The sequence below is a fragment of the Eubalaena glacialis genome, chromosome 1, assembly GCF_028564815.1.
Source record: "Eubalaena glacialis isolate mEubGla1 chromosome 1, mEubGla1.1.hap2.+ XY, whole genome shotgun sequence".
In the NCBI taxonomy this organism is placed as follows: Eukaryota; Metazoa; Chordata; class Mammalia; order Artiodactyla; family Balaenidae; genus Eubalaena; species Eubalaena glacialis.
In genome coordinates this window covers 239,640,200-239,660,152 of record NC_083716.1, presented here as the reverse complement: position 1 = coordinate 239,660,152, position 19,953 = coordinate 239,640,200, and the positions used below count along the sequence as shown (strand labels likewise).

The following is a 19,953-nucleotide window of genomic DNA, read 5'->3' as shown; positions in this document are numbered from 1 at the left end:
ACTATATATACACAATGAATATTATTCAGCCATAAAAAAGAAGAAAATCCTGCCATTTGCAAAAATATGGCTGGACCTTGAGGGAGTCATGCTAAGTGAAATACATCAGACAGAGAAGGATGAATGCTGTATGATCTCATTTATATGTGGAATCTAACAAATCTGAACTCATAGATACAAAGGACAGATTGGTGGTTGCCAAAGGCAGGAGGTGGGACCTGGGGAATATGATGAAGGTGGTCAAAAAGTACAAACTTCCAGTTATAAGTTCTGGAGATGTCACACACAGCATAGTGACTATAGTTAACAGTACCATTTTGTATATTTGAAAGTCACTAAGACAGTGGATATTAAAAAGTTCTCATCACAGGAAAAAAAATTACAACTATGTGAGGGGAGGGATGTTAACTAAGCTTATGGTGGTAATCATTTCATGTCATCTGCATATATCACATCATTATGTTGTACACCTGAAACTAACACCATGTTATATGCCAATTACATCTCAATTCAACTGGGAAAAAAACAAGACAGATCTCAAATCAACAACCTAACTGTACAACTTGAGGAACTAGGAAAAAAAGAACAAACTAAACCCAAAGCTAATAGAAGTAAGGCGATAATAAAGATCACAGCAGAGATAAATAAAATCGAGAATAGAAAAATATAGAGAAAATTAACGAAATTAAAGGTTAGTTCTTTTCAAAGATCAAAAAAATTGACAAACCTTTAGCTAGATGGACTAATAAAAAAAGAGAGAAGACTCAAATTACTAAAATAAAAAATGAAAATGGGGACATTACTACTGATTCTACAGAAATAAAAAGTATTATAAGAGAGTACCGTGAACAACTGTACAGCAACAAATTGGATAACTTGGATGAAATGGAAAGATGCCTAGAAACTCAAAACCTAACAAGACTAAATCACAAAGAGACAGAAAATCTGAATAGACCTATAAATAACAAGGACATTGAATCAGTACAAGCACACCTCAGAGATATTGTGGGTTTGGTTCTAGATCACCACGATAAAGCAAATATCACAATAATATGAGTCACACAAAATTTTTGGTTTCCTAGTACATATAAAAATTATGTTTACACTATACCGTAGGTCTATTAAGTGTGCAATAGCATTATATGTAAAGAAACAATGTACATACTTAATTGAAAAATACTTAATTGCTAAAAAATACTAGCGCTCATCTGAGCCTTCAGCAAGCCATAATCTTTTTGCGGGTGGAGGGTCCTGCCTCTGTGTCGGTGGCTGCTGACTGATCAGGGTGGTGGGTGCTGAAGCCTGGGGCGGCTGCGGTGATTTCCTAAAATAAGACAATGAAGTTTGCTGCATCGAGTGACTCTTCCTTTCACGAACGATTTCTCTGTAGCATGCAATGCTGTTTGATAGCATTTTATCCACAGTAGAACCTCTTTCAAAATTGGAGTCAATCCTCTCAAACCCTGTTGCTGCTTTATCAACTCAGTTTATGTAATATTCTAAATCCTTTGCTTTGAGATTCCATCTCAAGAAGCTACTTTCTTTGCTCATCTGTAAGAAGCAACTCCTCATCCATTCAAGTTGTATTATGACACTGCAGTAATTCAGTCACATCTTCAGGCCCTACTTCTAATTCTAGTTCTTTTGCTATTTCTACCGCATCTGCAGTTACAATAGTAACATCAAAAATCACTGATCACAGATCACCATGACAAACATAATAATAATAATGATGAATGTTTGAAATATTGCAAGAATTATCAAAATGTGACACAGGGAAATAAGATGTGCAAATGCTGTTGGAAAAATGACACTGATAAACTTGCTCAGTGCAGGGTTGCCACAAACATTCAATTTGTAAAAACTGCAATATCTGTGAAGTGTATAAAGTGCAATAAAATAAGGTATGCCTGTAATCAAACATCTCCTTGCAAAGAAAAGTACTGGACCTGATGGCCTCACTATTGAATTCTACCAAACATTTAAAGAATAATGAATACCAATCCTTCTCAAACGTCCACAAAATATTGAAAAGGAAAGAATACTTCCTAACTCATTCTATGAGACCAGCATTACCCTGATATCAAAACCAGACAAAGACACTACAAGAAAACTACAGACCAATATCCCTCATTAACGCTGATGCAAAAATTCTCAAAAAATGCTAGCAAACTGAACTCAGCAGCATATTAGAAGGATTATACACCATGACTAAGTGGATTTATTCCTGGAATGCAAGGATGATTCAATGTAACAAAATCAATCAATGTAATATGCCACATTAACAGAATGAAGGGAAAAAAACCACATGACCATCCTAATTGATGCAGAAAAAGCATCTGACAAAATTCAACACCCTTTCATGATAAAACACTCAACAAACTAGGAATAGGGGGAAACTACCTAAACATAATAAAAGCCATATATGAAAAGCCCACAGCAAACATCATACTCAATGGTGAAAGATTGAAAGCTTTTCCTCTAAGATCAGGAACAAGACAAGGATGCCCATTTTTGCCACTTCTATTCAACATAGTGCTGGAAGTTTTAAAGCTATTAGGCAAGACAAAGAAATAAAAGGTATCCAAACTGAAAAGGAAGAAGTAAAACAATAACTGTTCACAGATGGTAGGATTTTATATGTAGAACACCCTAAATATTCCACAAAAAACCTGTTAGAGTTAATAAATGTATTCAGTAGCAGAATACAAAGTCAACACACAAAAACCAGTTGCATTTCTATAAAATACTTAGGAATAAACTTAACCAAGGAGGTGAAAGACTTGTACAATTAAAGTGACAAAACATTGCTGAAAGAAATTAATGATGACTTAAATAAATGAAAATACATCCTATGTTCATTGATTGGAAGGCTTAAAATTGTTGAGATGTCAATACAACCCAAAGCAATTTACAGATTGAATGCAATCCCTATCAAAATTCCAATGACTTCTTTACAGAAATAGAAAAACCCAACCTAAAATTCATATGGAATCTCAAGGGACCTAAGAAAGCCAAGATGATCTTGAAAAAGAACAAAGCTGGGGACTCACAATCCCTGACTTCAAAACTTACTATAAAGCTACAATGACCAAAACAGTGTGATATTGGCGCAAAGACAGATATATAGACCAGTGGAATAGAATAGAGAGCCCAGAAATAAATCCTCAAATATATGGTCAAATACATTTTGACAAGGATGTCAAGGCCATTCAATGGGGAATAGACAATCTTTTCAAAAAATGGCACAGGGAATACTGGATATTCACAAAAGAATGACATTGGACTCTTCCTTTACACCATATGCAAAAATTAACTCGAAATGGATCAAAGACCTAAATGTAAGACATAAAGCTATAAAACTCTTCAAAGAAAACAGTGCAAAAGCTTCATGACATGAGATTTGGTAATGGGATATGACATGAAAATCACAGGCAATAAAAGAAGAATAGACAAATTGGATTTCATGAAAATTAAAAAATTTGTGCATCAAAAGATAATATCAACAGAGTAAAAAGGTAACCCACAGAATACGTGAAAACATTTGCCAATCATATATCTGATAAAGGGTTAATATCTAGAATATATAGAGAACTCCTAAAACACAACAACAACAACAAAACAAACAACCCAATTTTAAAAAATGGACAAAGGACTTGAATAGTCATTTCTCCAAGGAAGATATACAAATGGCCAATAAGCACATGAAAAGCTGCTCAACCTCACTGATCCTTAGGGATGTAAATCAAAACTACAGTTAGATACCACCTCATACCCATTAAGATAACTACTGCCACTAAGAGAGAGAGGATGCGGAGAAATTGGAACCCTTGTGCACTGTTGGTGAGAATGCAAAATGGCACATCTGCTATAGAAACCAGTACGGTGGTTCCTCAAAAAATTAAAAATAGAATTACCATATGATCCAGCAATTCCGCTTCTGGGAAATGGCCAAAAGAATTGAAAGCAGGGTCTCAAAGAGATATTTGTATACCCGTGGCCATAACAGCATTATTCACAATAGCTAAAATATGGAAGGAACCCAAGTGTCCACTGACAGATGAATGGATAAGCAAAATGTGGTCTATAAATACAATGGAACATTATTCAGCCTTAAAAGAAAGGAAATTCTGACACAGGCTTCAACATGGTTGAACCTTGACGACATTGTGCTGAGTGAAATAAGCCAGTCACAAAAAGACAAATACTGTATGATCCCACATACACAAGACACTTAGGGTAGACAAAATCATAAAGACGGAAAGTAGAATGGTGACTGCTGGGGGAGGGGAGGGGCAGTTATTATTTAATGGGCATGGAGTTTCAGTTTTACAAGGTGAAAGGAGGTCCAGAGAAGGATGGTGGTGATGGTTGCACAACAGCGTGAATGTCCTTAATGCCACAGAACTGTGCGCTTAAAAAAGGTACAGATGCTAAATTGTGTCGTGTATTTTACCACAATAAAAAAAAATTGAAAAGAAAATTTGGTGGCTTAAAACAACAGTAGATTATTATCTTACATAGTTCTGTGGGTTAATGTGGTTCGTCCAAGATGCCTTCAACAGCATGTCTAGTGCTGTGCTTAGATGGGATGGCTGGGCTCACCCTAGTCTATTGATGAAGCACTTACATGTGGCCCCCCGCGTGGTGGTCTCAGGGTGGGTGGGCTCCAAGAGTCCTGGGTGGAAGCTGCAAGACTTCTTAGGACAAGCTTGCAAGTCCCAGGACACTCCTTCTGGTGTGTCCTCTTGCTAAGGACAGCTCGGATTCCGTGGGAGAGCATCCAAGAAAGAGCAGTTATCCTGAGCCAACCCATGTCAGAGTCCGCCCCTTGCCCCATCGTGTAGCAGTCATGCAGGTTGGGTGGGGGACCCACATCCAGCTCCAGATGTGCACTGACCAGAGCTTTCGCCCCTGCCATAGTGATTGGGTCAAGGACGGACAGTAGAGGCCCAAGCTGGTCACATCATGCAATCCCTCCAACCCTGATAATTGGTTGAGGTTAGAATGTGCATGACATGAACTGTTTGTGTTTATGTCCAGAGAGGTGACATCCTCTTTCTCTTGCTTCAGGCCAGGGCTGCCCAAGAAACAGAATGAGAGCCACATGTGTAATTTACAGTTTTCTAGTAGTCACATGAAAACAAGTAAACAGGAATAGATAAAATTAATTTTAATGTTTTATTTAACTCAAGATGCCCCCAATATTATTATTGCAACAGGTGATCAATTTAAAAATGACTACTAAGGGACTTCCCTGGTGGTCCAGTGGTTAAGACTCCACGCTCCCAATGCAGGGGGCCCAGGTTCGATCCCTGGTCAGGGAACTAGATCCCACATGCCGCAACTAAAGATCCCGCATGCCACAACGACGATCCCACGTGCTGCAACTAAGAACTGGCACAGCCAAATAAATAAATAAATAAATAAATAAATATTTAAAAAATAAAATAAAAATGACTACTAGGATACTTTACATTTTTTTAATGCCATCTTCCAAATCAGACATGGACTTTATTTTCCATACATCTCAGGTTCAGTCAGCAAGCCTCATTTCATGTGTTCAGCAGCCAGTGAGGCCAGTGGCTACCCTGGTGGATGGTGCAGGTTTCCAGGGTGAGGGGAAAGATGAGGCCGACTTCACACCCCAGGAAGGTGCAGGCATCACCACGTGCAGAACAGAACAGAGAGGACGGCAGAGAAACAAAAACAAGCCCTGGGCAATCCTGACCTGAAGACCACACTACTACCGGGGTTTTCAGCAACAAGAGTCAGTAATTTCCTAATTGCTTCAGCCTGTTGGAGCTGTGCTTTCAGTGCCACACCCAGCGGCCTGGCTATCAACCCCACTTCTGTCTGGTGGTCTGGGAGGGTCACCCCTTTGAAGAGGGCCAGCTGGCTTTTGAGAGGCTTCTCGCTGATTTGGTGGGGGGCCCTGCCTCTTTCAGAAAAAAGAAAACCAAATTCAGAAATACAGATTAGGTTAGAGGATTTGTAAGGGCCCAGTGCAAACCACACAGCACATCCGCCGCTGGTTCTGGGTCTCTGGGCACAGCCGGGCAAGGCTCAAATCCCTACACACCTGCTTCACCAGGATTCCTCCTCAGCGCTCTTTATGGCTTCCTTCTTAGTATTGCTGGGCTTATATGTTCTATACAATTTTGACCAGATCTTATCATTTTATTGTGCTTCTCCCATCATTACAAACTCTGTAGAGATGTATACACGTGCTTCAGAATCCAATCACCAGTCTGTCACTGGCCGTCCCCAGGAGGAGGGCATGTGGGGAGGGGGTCTCCCAGGGCTTTGATGTCAGCCACCTGAGGTGAGGGGCGCACCGCCCTGAGGTCTGCATCAATATGCTCTGTTTTCCCTGGAAGAGACCTGCTGTGAGCTCTCGGAGGTGAGACATGCGGGCTGGTTTGGTCTAATGAGAGCTTGCTGGGCAGCTGGTGAGTCTAGACGAGGGCAAGGCAGACCTGACCCATGACCCAGGGCAGTGGGGTTGGTGGCATGGACAGGGGCCCGGACAGGGGTCAGGAGTCAGTCCAGCAGGAAGGGAGACTCCGAGGCCACCCCCCCTCCCCCGCAGTGTGGAATGCCGAGCTTCCACTGGACCAGGGCGCTTCAGGGTCCCCTGGAACCAAGCACCCCCTTGGGCTCAATCCTGGCCTGTGGCAGCCTCCTGCCACCCGGCCTTGGGGTAAAGGGTGGTTTCCAGCCTCCCCTGGCCCCCTCTGAGGGTGGGGAGCCCTGCGGGAGGACCAGCTGCCGTCCCCGCCATCCCGGCCAGGCTGGCGTCCTCACTGGATGGGGGCTGGACTCATTAGCAGGTCTTGAACCCCTTTGCTGGGCGGAGGAGGGGCTTACCCACTGGGGACGCCGACCCTCTGTCCCTGTCCTCCCTCCACTGATGGGGACACACGTGGGGGGCAGCATTCCCAGGCGGGAGGAGTCTCCCCGTGCCCTCGCTGCCCGCAGGGCTGATCTCGAGGCAGGGGTGACCAGCAGCCTGCCTCAGGCTCCACGGAGCCCTCCTGGCGGTGCCCAGGGCTGGGGGCCGTCCCCCTGCCTGTGTCCTGGGTTGCTCATCGCCATGTGCCCTTCACTAACGGCTGAAAACAGCCCCTCTCCCTCCCCAGGCGTCCCGGGACCCTGACCACACGGGGCCAGGAGGCCCATGACCACCGTTGCAGTGCTGGGCCTGGTCCCAGGTCTCCCAGCCCCACACGCCCCGGGCGTCCTGCAGCAAAGCCGAACCTTGACGTGTGTTCACAGAGTGAGGGTCCAGGAGGGGTCCCGGGGTTGGAGCGCTGCCAGCCGGGGCTCCTGGAGGGAGGGTCTGCGAGGCAAGCCTGGGCAATCCTGCCGCCAGGTGGGCAGCCTGGGGCGGTGGGAGTAGGCGCTGCAGGAGGTGCTGGGGGGAGGGAGGAGCAGCTGCGTCCACACCGCCACCCCTTGCCTCCCCGGACTCCCCAAGCCTGGCTTGTGTCCAGTTCTCAACAGGGACCGGGAAGGGACCCGGCTCCCACGTGTGGGCACCACCAGCCTGGGTCCCAGAGACTCCTGTGCCGGAGGGGTGTTTGGGGAAGTGAACTTTTAAAACTGGGGTTCAGAGTCGCTTTAATAATTAGACATTTAAGCCATGGCTGGAGGGGAGGTGACGGGGGTGGGCCCTGGCACGGGGGGCTTCTGCTCTGCACCCCACGCTGGGTCTCTGTTACACAGGCAGCAAGAGCTCGGCCTCAGGGACCCAGCGTGGATCTCACGACGTGGCTCAGGGCCGCGGAGGGGCTTCCACAGTGTCCGGACTGGGGGCCTGTCCCCCTGCCTGGGATGGAGCAAAGGGGCTTCAGGGAGCTGGAAACCAGGGCACAGAGGATGGGGCTTCATTTGGGGTCCACCTGCCTCTCTCCAGCCAAGCTCTGGTTCTAATCTCTGGGCCAGGCCTGCCCTTTTATCTGATGGAGGATGTGGACCCCTCGTCCTGCCTGGCATGGTGGCCCTTCGGAGGTGTCCTGCCCTGAAGTGCCCCATGCTCGGTGCTTGTGGGAGGTTGGGTGCTGGCCCTGGGTTGGGACCCGCCCTGCTCTGATGGCAGAAAGCCCCCTCCTCCCAGAGCTGGCATGCAAAGTGGGCTCACCCTGTCCTTGAAAGCCAGACCCAAAGGTGGGCGGGAGGGGCAGCAGTCGGGGGCCTCCAGCGCCAGGTCCCACGTCCCAGGCCCCCATCCGCCTGTCGCCGGGAGGCCTGGGGCGGAGGGGAGCTGCAAACACTGTCCCCCTGTGGCCCTGGTGCAGGTCTTGCCCTGGGGGAAAGGCTCCTCCATCCTGGGGTCAGAGAGCGCTGAGAGTCACATTCGCCTTTGAGCCTGGAAAGCGGGAGGGAGGCCTGTCCTGCCGTAGCCGCAGGGCCAGCCTGGGTCCCCTCCCTGGGTCCCCTCCCTGGGTCCCCTCCCTGCTCACACAGAGTCCCATTCATCCTGTGCACAACGCCGATGGCCGGGCACCCGCCCTGGAAGGGCCGTCTGACCACACCGCCCAGCCTCGCTCCTGGCGGGGAGGTATGACAAGGTCCCTTTAACCAGAGCACGGTGGAGCAGATGCTCCCGGGGACCAGCGTGCCACCCTCCCCCAAAGTGGGCAGGGCCCACCGAGACCCTGCCTCTGGCATCAGAAGCTGTGTGGGCCAGCGGGAAGAAGCAAAGCGAGGAGGGCCATCGTCTGGCCCCTCACCAAGTCTGAAGGCCCCGCCCGAAAGCAGCACTGACCACCCCTGGGAAATTGGGGCTGACGGGGAGGGAGCCGAGTGTCCGAGCGAGCATCGCTCAGGCCTCCTGGCAGCGACTGGCGCTTGGCTCAAGGGAGGTGCGACTTGGACAGCACCCTCTCAAGACTGGGGGTCCCAGGCCAAGAGCTTGGGGTGTCAGAGACCGGGCACTGCCGTGCCCCCTGCTAGACTCAACTCCCGAGACCACAGGTCACCACTGAATGGGTGGAGGAGTTCGCTGTGCGGGGCCCTGGGTCCCAGCAGGTCAGGGGGTTCAAGACGGCCGCCTGCATTTCGGCTTCCCAGCCTGGGAGGCAAAGCAGAGCCCCTGGTCCTGGAAACCAGAGCCCCTTCCCTCCCCACCCCCACGCCTGTGTGGTCCAGGTGGGAGCTGTGCTGGCCTGTGATGCGGAAGTCATTGAGCCTCTCTCAGGCACTACTTAAAGTTTCTTTTTTCTCAGCCAATAGTAGCACCTGGGCTGTCTTTGGAGTCAGCTCTCCTTGGGCTAGAACGGCCGTGACCCAGTGATGCCCACAGATGTTAGGCTCGGGGTGGGGGGCTTGCGCCCACCCCTCCCTCCGGCAGCCTCCATCCTCTGCTCCCCCAGGCGTAGGCTCTGCAGCCTTTTCACTGTCACCTGCATGAGAGGCCTTGGGAGTCTGCAGGGAGGGGCCACCACCCAGCGCAGGGGGCCCGGAACCTGTGCCCCGCGGGGACCCCGCCAGGGACCAGCTGCCTGTGCTGCAAGCCCGTCTGAGGCTCAAGTGGTTTCGGGCCTCCCCAGCTGCCTGGGCTCAGGTCTTGGGCCGTGGGTCCCACGACTGAATTTGCTGCTGCCTGTCAGGGCCCCGGGGAAGGAGGAGGCTGAGTTCACCCTACGTCCGCGTCAGTGTCCTGGGGCGGCCGGCCCCCAGCACCGCACTTGGGTGCCCTCCCGTAACAGGAGTTTATCCTCTCATGGCTCTGGAGGCCAGAAGACGCCAAGGTGTCACAGGGCCGAGCTCCCTCTGGAGGCTCCTTCCCGCTTCTTCAGCTCCCGGCAGCCCCACACGTCCCTTGGCTTGTGGCCGCATCCCTCCTACCTCTGCCTCTGTCTCTTCATGGTTGTCTTCCCTCCAGGCATCGGAGTCTTGAATTTCCTCTTCCTTCTCAGGTAAGGACACCTGCCCTTGGGTTGAGGTCGCACCTAATCCAGGATGGTCTAGTCTCAAGATCCTTATCTAACTACATCTGTAAAGTTCCCTTTTCCAAATAAGGTCACACTCACAGCTTCTGGTGCTGAGGACCCAGACATATTTTGGGGCCACGGTTCAACCCACTACAACCACCACCCATGCAAGCTGGAGGCAAGGCTCCTGACCCACCTGCCTGCCTGGGCTTTGTAGCCCCAGGTGTAAACCGAGGGGGCTGGGGCTGGTGACCTCCTCTGATCCCTCGGCTGTAAGCCCTCGTCCTGAAGACGAGGATGCAGCCAGAGCACTGGGAAGGTGCAAAGCATCCATGGTGGGGCTTGAAGACGCTGGGCGTCCGGCCTCGAGGAGCTCCTGGAAACAACCCTCAGGGTGGGTCCCACCGCAGGAGAAACTGCCGGGAGAAGAGGCAGCCTGAGTAGGAGGCCACAGAGAAGCAGGAGGGAGGGGCGGGGCCTGGAAGCCTCCGGAAACAGGCACCGCATCTTGAACACTGTGAGCAAACAACAAAAGCGCGTGCAGTTACCTATTACCTGGTAACACACTGCCTCTCCTCTTGGTGGCTCAGAACAAGAGCGAACCCCCCTCATCTCACCCGATGGGGGATGAGCCCCCCGCTTCCAGCCAGCGGGGGTGCCTGAGAGGGGACGGGCAGGTTTCTTCCAACTTTAGGTGCCCTTGGTGGCCAGCCCTCCTTTTACACACCCATCCGTCTGCTTATGCTAAAAAGCCAGGGCGGTCCTAAGGCTCTCCTCTGGAGGTGGCCCCAAGTCTCTGCCCGGGGCCAGCCGAGCCCTCAGTGCATCTTGAGCGTTGGGTAAGATGCTCGAGAATCACATTTACCGCTTGTGTATCACTCATAAGGCGTTCCAATTTAAATTCGGTGGCCCTATCAACAATACCAAAGAGGGTGTCGGACAAGACAGCAGCTTACCTCCTCACGGGCAGCCCTGGTGGACACGGCGACTCCTCGGTGACAGGGCTGAGCTGGCCCCTTCCTGCTCCTTTGCCATCCTGGGCACTGCCTCTGCCTGCGTGGCCCGAGGAGGCTCACTGCCACCCTGCCCACCCCGGGTTTGCTCCAGCTGGAGGGGGCTGGAGGGCGGGCCCCTTCTCTTGGAGGGCACGCTCTGGACCATCCACATCCACTTCCGTGCACGTCCCCTGGGACAGAACAGAGTCACATGTCCACCCCAGCAGCGGCAGGGATGCTGGGGAAGCGCGTGTTTATTCTGGGTGGCCGTGTGCCGGCGGGTGGGCGCTCGTTACCAAGGCGAGAAGGGGAGCAAGCACGTCGGGCAGAGCCAGTGATCTCGGCACACGTGGGTTGTTTCTCCCCCGCCAGAGGTGACAATAGAATACTGAGGAAGTGACCGTCTTACTGTGTGTCCATTTTCAAGACCCTCCCCATGGAAGGATTGTACATCCTGGGCTGTCGGCTTTGAGGGTGCCGTGTGACGTCTTTGGCCAATGAAACAGCAGAAGAATCGTGGTCACTGCTCAGAGATGTTCAAGAGCTAGCCCGGGCCCCTTCCCTCTTCTCCGCCAAGACTGGCCGTGGGTCCGACAGAGGCAGCAGCTTTCCAGGCGGCTGCCAAGAGGGTGATGCAGACCAGACTCTCCGCTGACCCTGGTGGACCCATGGCGTGAAGGACAAATGACTCTTGGCTGAGACAGGCCGCTGGGATCTGGATGCCATATGCTACCGAGGCATAACCCAGCCTCCCAAGGCTGATATATGTAACCCATGATATATGGTATTTCTGCGAGTGTCCATGAGTGTGTGTGCACAGAGTTGAGAGCATAAACTATAGACGGTTCAGAATTGTGCTTTTTCCAGTTAACTTACTTCAGAGCCTTTCCCATTTCATTCAAGTTCTTGAACCCATTTTTAGTGGCCTGAGGCCCAGATATGTCATGTTTTTGTCCAACCCGCCCTGATGATGGACATATATTGATAGATTGCCATAGAGTTTGTGTTGTTTTACACAATGATGTGAAGATTATCTTTGTATATATGTGTTTGAATTCCTTATTATTTATTTAACTTAATGTCTGGAAATGGAATTTCTGGGACAGAGTATATAAATAACTTAAGGCTCTTTCTACACATTTGCCAACTTGCTTTCTAGAAATACTATATGGATTCGCCCTTTTGTTGGCAAAATACTAGTTCATGTCTCACCCTAAGCTCACCAGCACTATCATTTCTAAAAGCCTTGGCAATTTTGATAGACAAAACATGCTCTTTTGCTCTTTTGTTTGTATTGCATTGATTAACACCAAATTTAAATTGATTTTAGAAATATGTCTGATAACCACTTATGTTTCTTTTATTGTGACTTTTTTACTTGTCCATTTTTTTCTATTAACATCCTGGTGTTGTGAAAAGTACTTGCTTTTATCTTAAATCAGTATAGTCACATAGTTAAGATGTGTTAATGGGCGCGTTGAACAAGCCTCTGGCTCACAAGTGCCCTCGCCTTGCTCCCAAGATGAGGACTTTTCACTCTTTGAATGCCTGGTTTTTGTCTGTCTGGTGGTGACCTCTGGATTCCTTATGGTATGTCTGGAATTTGGAATGATATACTCACCCTGCTCTATTTTTGCCAAGCTCTGCTGTCTTCCTGTGATGGTGTTGGAGAATTAGCTCTTCAAGCCCTCTGGCCCCATCCCTGTGTCCTGTGCTCAGTTTTCTTTTTTGGCTGCGCCTCGAGGCTTGTGGGATCTTAGTTCCCCAACCAGGGATCGAACCCGGGCCCTGGCAGTGAACGCGCTGAGTCCCAACCACTGGGCGGCCAGGGAATTCCTAGCTGTGCTCAGCTCTTTCATGGCCCATCTTTCACTCTAATCACCACTAATGACATTTGCCATATCCCAAGTCCCCGTGTGGTGTGATGAAGACCATAGCGCCCCTGCCCCATCCTTTCACCTCTTTCCACTCCTTCCTATGTTCACATTTCACTTTCACCTTATCAAGGCGGGTGACGTTTGCATTCTGTTCTGAAATTGTATTAAGTCTTCTCTACTTTACCCCAAAATTTCAAATCTAAAATTTAAAAACAAGAGTGTCTACCTTATTGTGACTATGTAAATATTATCTTAAAGCCAGAAAATTTATTTGTATTATTTAATTGAAACTTTGTTATATTATTTATTTCAGAGCCATGATACAGCTTCATGGCTCCTTCATGGTACAGCTATTTGTTTTTCCTAGAATTATTAACTGCCTCTCTTTTTCCTCACACTGTCTGTCTTTGTCACTCAGTGAGCTGTGTAAGAATCTCGAGGATGGTACCTGATCTTTGAAATCCCTCTCCTCACGATGTTTCCCCCTGGAACCTGTGTCCGCTCAACCCAGTCTCGGGACGCTGCTTGCTGGGGTCTTGGCACCTTCACCTTTTCACCTCTCAGTGGAATCTGTTGTGATCTGGATCTTATCTCTCTCTGATGCATCTGACTTTTTCATTTTTCAAGGACCCATCCTTAACACAAGTGATCAAAGAAAAAAAAATAGATAAATTCGAATTCATCAAAATTTAAAGCTTTTGTGTGCCAAAGAACACTATCAATAAAGTGAAAAGACAGCCTACAGAATGGGAGACTATATCTGCAAATCATGTATCTGGTAAGGGTCTAGTACCTAGAATATATAAGAAACTCTTATGACTCAAAAATAAAAAGACAAATAACCTAATTAAAAATGGCAAAGGATCTGAATAGACCTTTCTGCAAGGCAGACATATGAATGGCCAATAAATACATGGAAAGATACTCAACATCATTAGTCATCAGAGGAAGGCAGGTTAAAACCACAGTGAGATGCCACTTCACACCCACTAGGATAATTAGAATCAAAACATCAGATAATAAGTGTTGGTGAGGATGTGGAGAAATCAGACGCTCATACACTGCTGGCAGGGATGTAAAATGGTGCAATTACTTTAGAAGACAGTCTGGTAGTTCCTCAAAAACTTAAATAGAGAATTACCATATGTCCTGGCAATTCTATCCTTAGATATATACCTGAGAGAATTGAAAATATATGTTCAAACAAAAACTTGTACACAAATTGTTCATAGAAGCATTCTTTATAATAACCAAAAAGTGGATATAATCCAAATGTCCAAAAACAGATGAATGGATAAACAAAATGTAGCATATCCATAAAATGGAATATTATTCAGCCATAAAAAGGAATGAAGTGCTCATACACGCTACAATGTGGATGAAGCTTAAAAACATTATGCTAACTGAAAAAAAAAAAGACATACACAAAGGCTACATATCATAGGCTTCCATTTATTGGAAATGTCCAGAATAGGGAAATCCATAGAAACAGTAATTAGATTAGTGGTTGTCAGGGGCTGGGGGCAAGAGGAGTGGGAATGAGAGCTTGTGGGTACGGGGTTTCATTTCTGGGTTATGAAATGGTCTGGAATTAGATAGTGATGATGGTTGCGTGACGTTGCGAACATACTAATCGCCACGGAACTGTATACTTTAAAACAGGATCTTATAGAATGTAAATTGTATCACAATAACAATGAAAAAACCCACACACTTGTGTGATTTCTTTTTCAAAAAGGATCTGTGAAGAACACTCTCTGAGAACTCATGTACCCGAAAACAACTTTATTCTCCACTCATGTCTGTCTACTGATTGACTGATTGACTGATTGCTATATAGGGCGTACCTCCCAGACTCTCCCTGGTTAATGCCTCTTGGATTTTAATAACAATTGGTAGAATGTATGTATCTCTCATTATAAAGTTTTTCAGCTGATGTTTGTTTGATTGTATGGGAAAAATTTGCATTACTATCCTCAAAATGCAATACAATATTTTAAGCAAAACTATGCCTTGAATTACCTTCCAAGCAACAGGTGGGGTGTCAAATGTCAGCAAAGGGGTACAAGACTTGGCTGTCACCGCCCCGCGGATACATCTCGGTTTTCTTGGCAACCACACATCACAGCCAGGCTGACTGTTTCCCATAAGGATGTGGTTTTAACATTTTCTAATCAAACAGACCTTGTCACTATATAGGGGTTCTTTCATATTTTATTTCATTTTAGGGAATGAGTGTGAATTTAGGGTTGATATGTAATACATATAATTGTCTCTTTTTAAACTTTTTTAAAAAAATTTTTATTTATTTATTTATGGCTGCATTGGGTCTTCGTTTCTGTGCAAGGGCTCTCTCTAGTTGTGGCAAGCGGGGGCCACTCTTCATCGCGGTGCGCGGGCCTCTCACTATCGTGGCCTCTCCTGTTGCGGAGCACAGGCTCCAGATGCGCAGGCTCAGTAGTTGTGGCTCACGGGCCCAGCTGCTCCGTGGCATGTGGGATCTTCCCAGACCAGGGCTCGAACCCGTGTCCCCTGCATTGGCAGGCAGATTCTCAACCACTGCGCCACCAGGGAAGCCCTGTCTCTTTTTAAAATAATGGAACATGGTTTCCCAGGTAGCATTTTCATGTGAAACAGCTGACCTTCAGGAATGGATTGTCGATGCCACGTGTGACTCGTCTGTAGGTGGACCGGGTATAGAATTCCAGGTTCAGAATGATCTTCCCTCGGCCTGTGGCCAGTGTTATTCTATTGTCTTCAGGAATCTGGGTACTGATGAGAAGTTTGATGCCAGGCTGATCTTTGTTCTTGTCGAGTGACCTATTCTCGCTGAGAGTTTCTGGAAGTTTCCTTCCCCTGCTGTGTGGATGTTCACCTGTTACCCTGGGCAGGACGTTCACCGTCCCCCGTGACCTGAGGATGGCGATGCTGCAACCTCCCAGGGTTGCTGTGACGATGGGCGAGGTGATGTTCCTGGGGATCTGCCCGTTCACGCCGCCCGGCCCCTCACTGTTCCTCTCCTGCGTCCCCTGATCTTGAGATGGACCCCACTGCCCCCCAGCCCCTGTCTGGCAGACCTGCCACCAAGTTGAGTCCAGAGGAAAGAGTTAGTGAAGATTGGAAAGTCAGGCAGACCGCGGGTTTTCTCTCTGAACTCACCCCTTGTCTTCTGTTCTCTATGTAAAGGGGCGTTGGGTGATCAGAGCAACAGAGGAAATCCAGAAGCCGCAAGTGCTCTACTGGGCCTTGCAGGACAAGCTGCGGAAGCTCAGGGAGCCTGGCTTAGCTGTGCCTGGATTCTCCCACATCCCCAGGGTGGGCTGATGTCCCCAGGTACCAATCCTGCCCCAAACAGCTGCTCCGGGCAAACTGGCATCTCAGCCGCCAGAGCTGGGCCGAGCCTCGGAATCTGGTTCCTGGGTCTCGGCCACGGCCAGAGGGCCTGTCCTGTCTCCTTATCATCACTACAGAACCAGAAAACTAATTAGCAAATACATGACATTTCATGAATAGAGGCTCAGATTTTCCAAGAAAGACCAGGGATTGCGAGGGAGCCAGGAACCCCACTGAGCGGATTCATGACGTGAGGAGGCCACGAAGAGTGACCTTGGGGAGGCGCTGGGCAGCCTGGGTGCTCCTACGGGGGCCCCAGACCACGTGGCCCTGCTTCCAGGGGGAGAGCTCTAGGCTGCGACAGATTACACTGCTGTTGTGGTCAGCCACCCACCTTGTGGTCACTTGTTATGGTAGCCCTGGGAGACTAATACACCCAGAGTAAACGTCAGCACTGTCCTGAAGACGGGAGAAGATGTTATAAAAACAGCAAGAAAGTATTAAAAGGAAGAAAGGAATCATCTTCCTTTAAATTGCTTACTTTGAGCAGCTTGTCTTATGGAGATAGCATCTAGAAGGTCGAACCGGACAAAGAGGAGGCCCTGCTGCCGGGAGACACCCCACGAGTCCCTTTATAACCAGGGACAAGAGGCGTCACGCTGACACTGTCACAAGCCTGGAGGAGGCTTGTCGGCAGAAGGTCATTCCGGGCCCGCTCCCCCGCAGAGCAGTGCCGGGCACGGCCCCACTTCCCGGCACGGTTACAGCGTCAGAGGCCCCTCCGGTGTCAGCCCAGCATCGCTGTGCTGTCGCAGGACCACAGAACAGGCCTTCCCGTGGTTCCACTTTACTGACTGAGCCCCTGCGTGTTGCCTGGTGCCCCCGCCCCCCGAGGATGGCCGCTCCACCCCGCACACAGAGCACCCGCTAATCAGCAGCGCTTTGCGACACTGTGTCCCCAGCGCATAGAACACGGACCCGCAGGGCCCCCCTTTCCTCCGCAGTCACTCGCTTCGATGCACTGGCGCTTCTTGCTCTATGCTTTGTGGGTCTACCTGGGCCGGTTCCCGGAGGGGTTTCGCTTCCACAGGGGACCGGCAGGACTCTCCTGCTGCCACCCGGTCATTTCGGGTTTCTTAAGCCGAGAGACCAATAGGCCAGGGAGAGAGTCACCCAATCAGCAGGGGATTGGTGGTCAGCAAGAGGTGGGGCAGAAAGAATGACACCCTGGGTGTCTCCGGGTACTTTGGGGGAGGCAGGGGTGGGCCTTGTGGTGAGCAGGGGTGCAGACCCCTCGGGACGAGGGCCCGGGGCATCCCTCCAGGTGGGGCACCTGTCCGTAGGGGCGTACCCCAGGGAGGTGGGAAGCGGGCGTGGTGAGTGCAGCTGTCCTTTGTCCTGCTACCCTTCCTGCTGGCAGTGTCCCAGGAAGAGACTGGCCAGGGCCTGTAGGAGCTTCTCCCACAGGGCAGACTGCGCAGGTCTGAGCAATGGGGATGGCTGTAGCGATGATGTAGCGCATGCCCCTAACCCCCAGACTGAGGGCCTGGCTCGGTGAGAAAAGGGAGCCGGGTCCCTCCCTGGGAATCTCCTTTGCCCAAAGGCGCCGCCTCCCCCAGGTTTAGGCCCCTCCCTGGGGAAGCGCCCATCCAACGACAAGTCCATGCAGTGGTCCAGACACCAGCCTCAGTTTGGGAATCCTCTGGAGGGCGGTCAAGGGTCAGAGCTCCCCGGGGATTGGCCGAGGCTGGCGTGACAAGGACATCATATTTCAGCTCCCCCCAGGTCCATCCTACTTCCCCACTTCCCTCTAGAGGTGGTCCTTGCGGACAGTCAGTCCCCATAAGCCGGCTGCACAGAAACACCCTGGCGAGTCTGCCCCCTCCCCGGGGCCCAGCCCATGATGGCCACTTTGACGCCTTGTCTACCATTCCCCGCCATGACCAGTCACTGTGGGAGAGAATTAGCCCACTCGGCCTCGCTGCCTCCTTTCCCCTTCTCCCAGTGAAACAGTGTCAATTCTTTCCCTCTTTTTACCTTTGCAGCAATGAATACAACAGTCCTCTGCACACTTGTTTTTATTTCTTCCACCTTCAATTATCAGCATGAATCAGCTGACAATGGCTTTTCTGTCCTCAGAGATACTTTTCCCTGACCTCTCCCTCCATTTCCTAATTTGCTTTGTCCTCTGTAATCGACTTTTGCATCATAAGGCATGAAACATTTACATCCTGTTCTGTAACCAAAATCCAGTCCTTTTATGTTATAGATAAGATTATGCTAAATTTGAAAATAAATGAAATGCTCACGTTTTGGGAATTTGGTTAATATTAGCCACCGAAGAACCAAGGAATGCAAAGCTTTCTGGTCTTTTCTGGAGTTTCAAATCTGTTTTGCTTTTTCTTCTGTTTAGCACTGTTTGCTTGACCCTGTTACGACAGTTTTTCAAACTCTCCCTGCAGTCAAGTGTTTCGTCAGCGCCCCCGTTTCCTGGCCCACCTGTGGGGTGTCGGAGCTGATGTGCCCTCCAGCCGAGGGCTGTCATCCAGGGCCCCTTGGATCCCATGCCATTTTCTTTCCTGGTTTCCCCTTGTTGGGCTGCATGTTCGGATGTAACTTTTTAGGAAGGCGAGCGGGTGGTCTGAAAGGGCCTCTACTTCCCCACCCTTGACGGCAACGTTGAAGGACTGTGAAGGATGGGCCTTTGGGGCTGTGGGGGCGATCTCCGCTCCATGGCTGGGCTGTGGGTCAGTGCCCGTGCTCCCAGTGCCTCGCCCCTGCTTCCTGCTCCCTGGGCGACGTCTCTGTGCCTGAGCTGCCCGGTCCCCTGCACGTGGACAGTCTGCCCTGGCCGTGCCCTGCTCTGTGCGGTGGGGTCCCCACTGCCGTCGCCCCATCAGCACTCAGACGCCGACGAACCTGCTGAGATCTCGTGTCCAAGAAGCCGCCTCTGCTCCTTTTTTTGTGGACACGTCTGTCTTGTTTAAAACTCCATTCTGCTCACATTTCAACTCGTCTCCGGACGCAGAGGAGCTAAACGAGCCCGGGCCCGTCTTTCATGGGAAGTCTTGCTCTCGTGGCCGGTCGGGGAACCCGCCAGCTATGCAGCCTCCCCACCTTGCTGGTGTGGAAACCGAGGCCTGAGGACCTAAACTCACTCTTGTCACAGAGTGATCGCACACAGTCTCATACCGAGAGGGCGCGGCTGCGATTTGGCCCAGCTGCTCTGACGCCCGGCTCGCCGTGCCCCTAAGCCGAGGGCGTGCCATCTTCCGAGGCCGCTGGACTTAACACCGGAACGACCCCTCACTCCCAGCCCCCCTTCACTGTGAGCAGAGGCTCCGCTGGATTTGGGGACCTTGGGAGCACGTGGCATCCCGGGTGGCACGCGGCATCTGGCTTCTCACCCTCACTTGCTGTGGGCAGGGGTCTGGGCCAGCGCTGGCCCATCTTGCCTCCCTGGTGCTGGCCAGGCCGCAGAACAGCTGTTTGTCATCCCCTGGGTGTGTGAGGTCACAGGGTTGCAGACCCCAAATGCAGCAAGTTACTGCAATGTTGGGGAAGTCTCTTCACTGCTGCTTTCCTGACACCCATTTTTAACGGATTTCAAAGCAACAAGGAGCAGTGGAGTCCTTGTCGCCCCTTCACGTGGTGTCAGGAACGGGGATGCACCTCCGGCTAGTTCTTTCCGGTCCAGCTGGGTGAGAGCTCTCCCCACACAGCACCCCCTTCCCTTCCGACTCTCCCATAAGAAGGCACACAAGTCCTCCTGGTGGAGACCTAAACAGAGGAGCGTCCCTGCAAAGGTGA

General features: G+C 50.0%; 1 non-coding gene across 1 annotated transcript; it reads left to right on the top strand.

The window, feature by feature from the left end:
* The first annotated feature begins 5,254 nt into the window (after positions 1 to 5,254).
* Positions 5,255 to 5,327, top strand: TRNAW-CCA (transfer RNA tryptophan (anticodon CCA)). Its single transcript has one exon. It is a non-coding gene; the product is annotated as a tRNA-Trp (tRNA).
* The last annotated feature ends 14,626 nt before the right edge of the window (positions 5,328 to 19,953 follow it).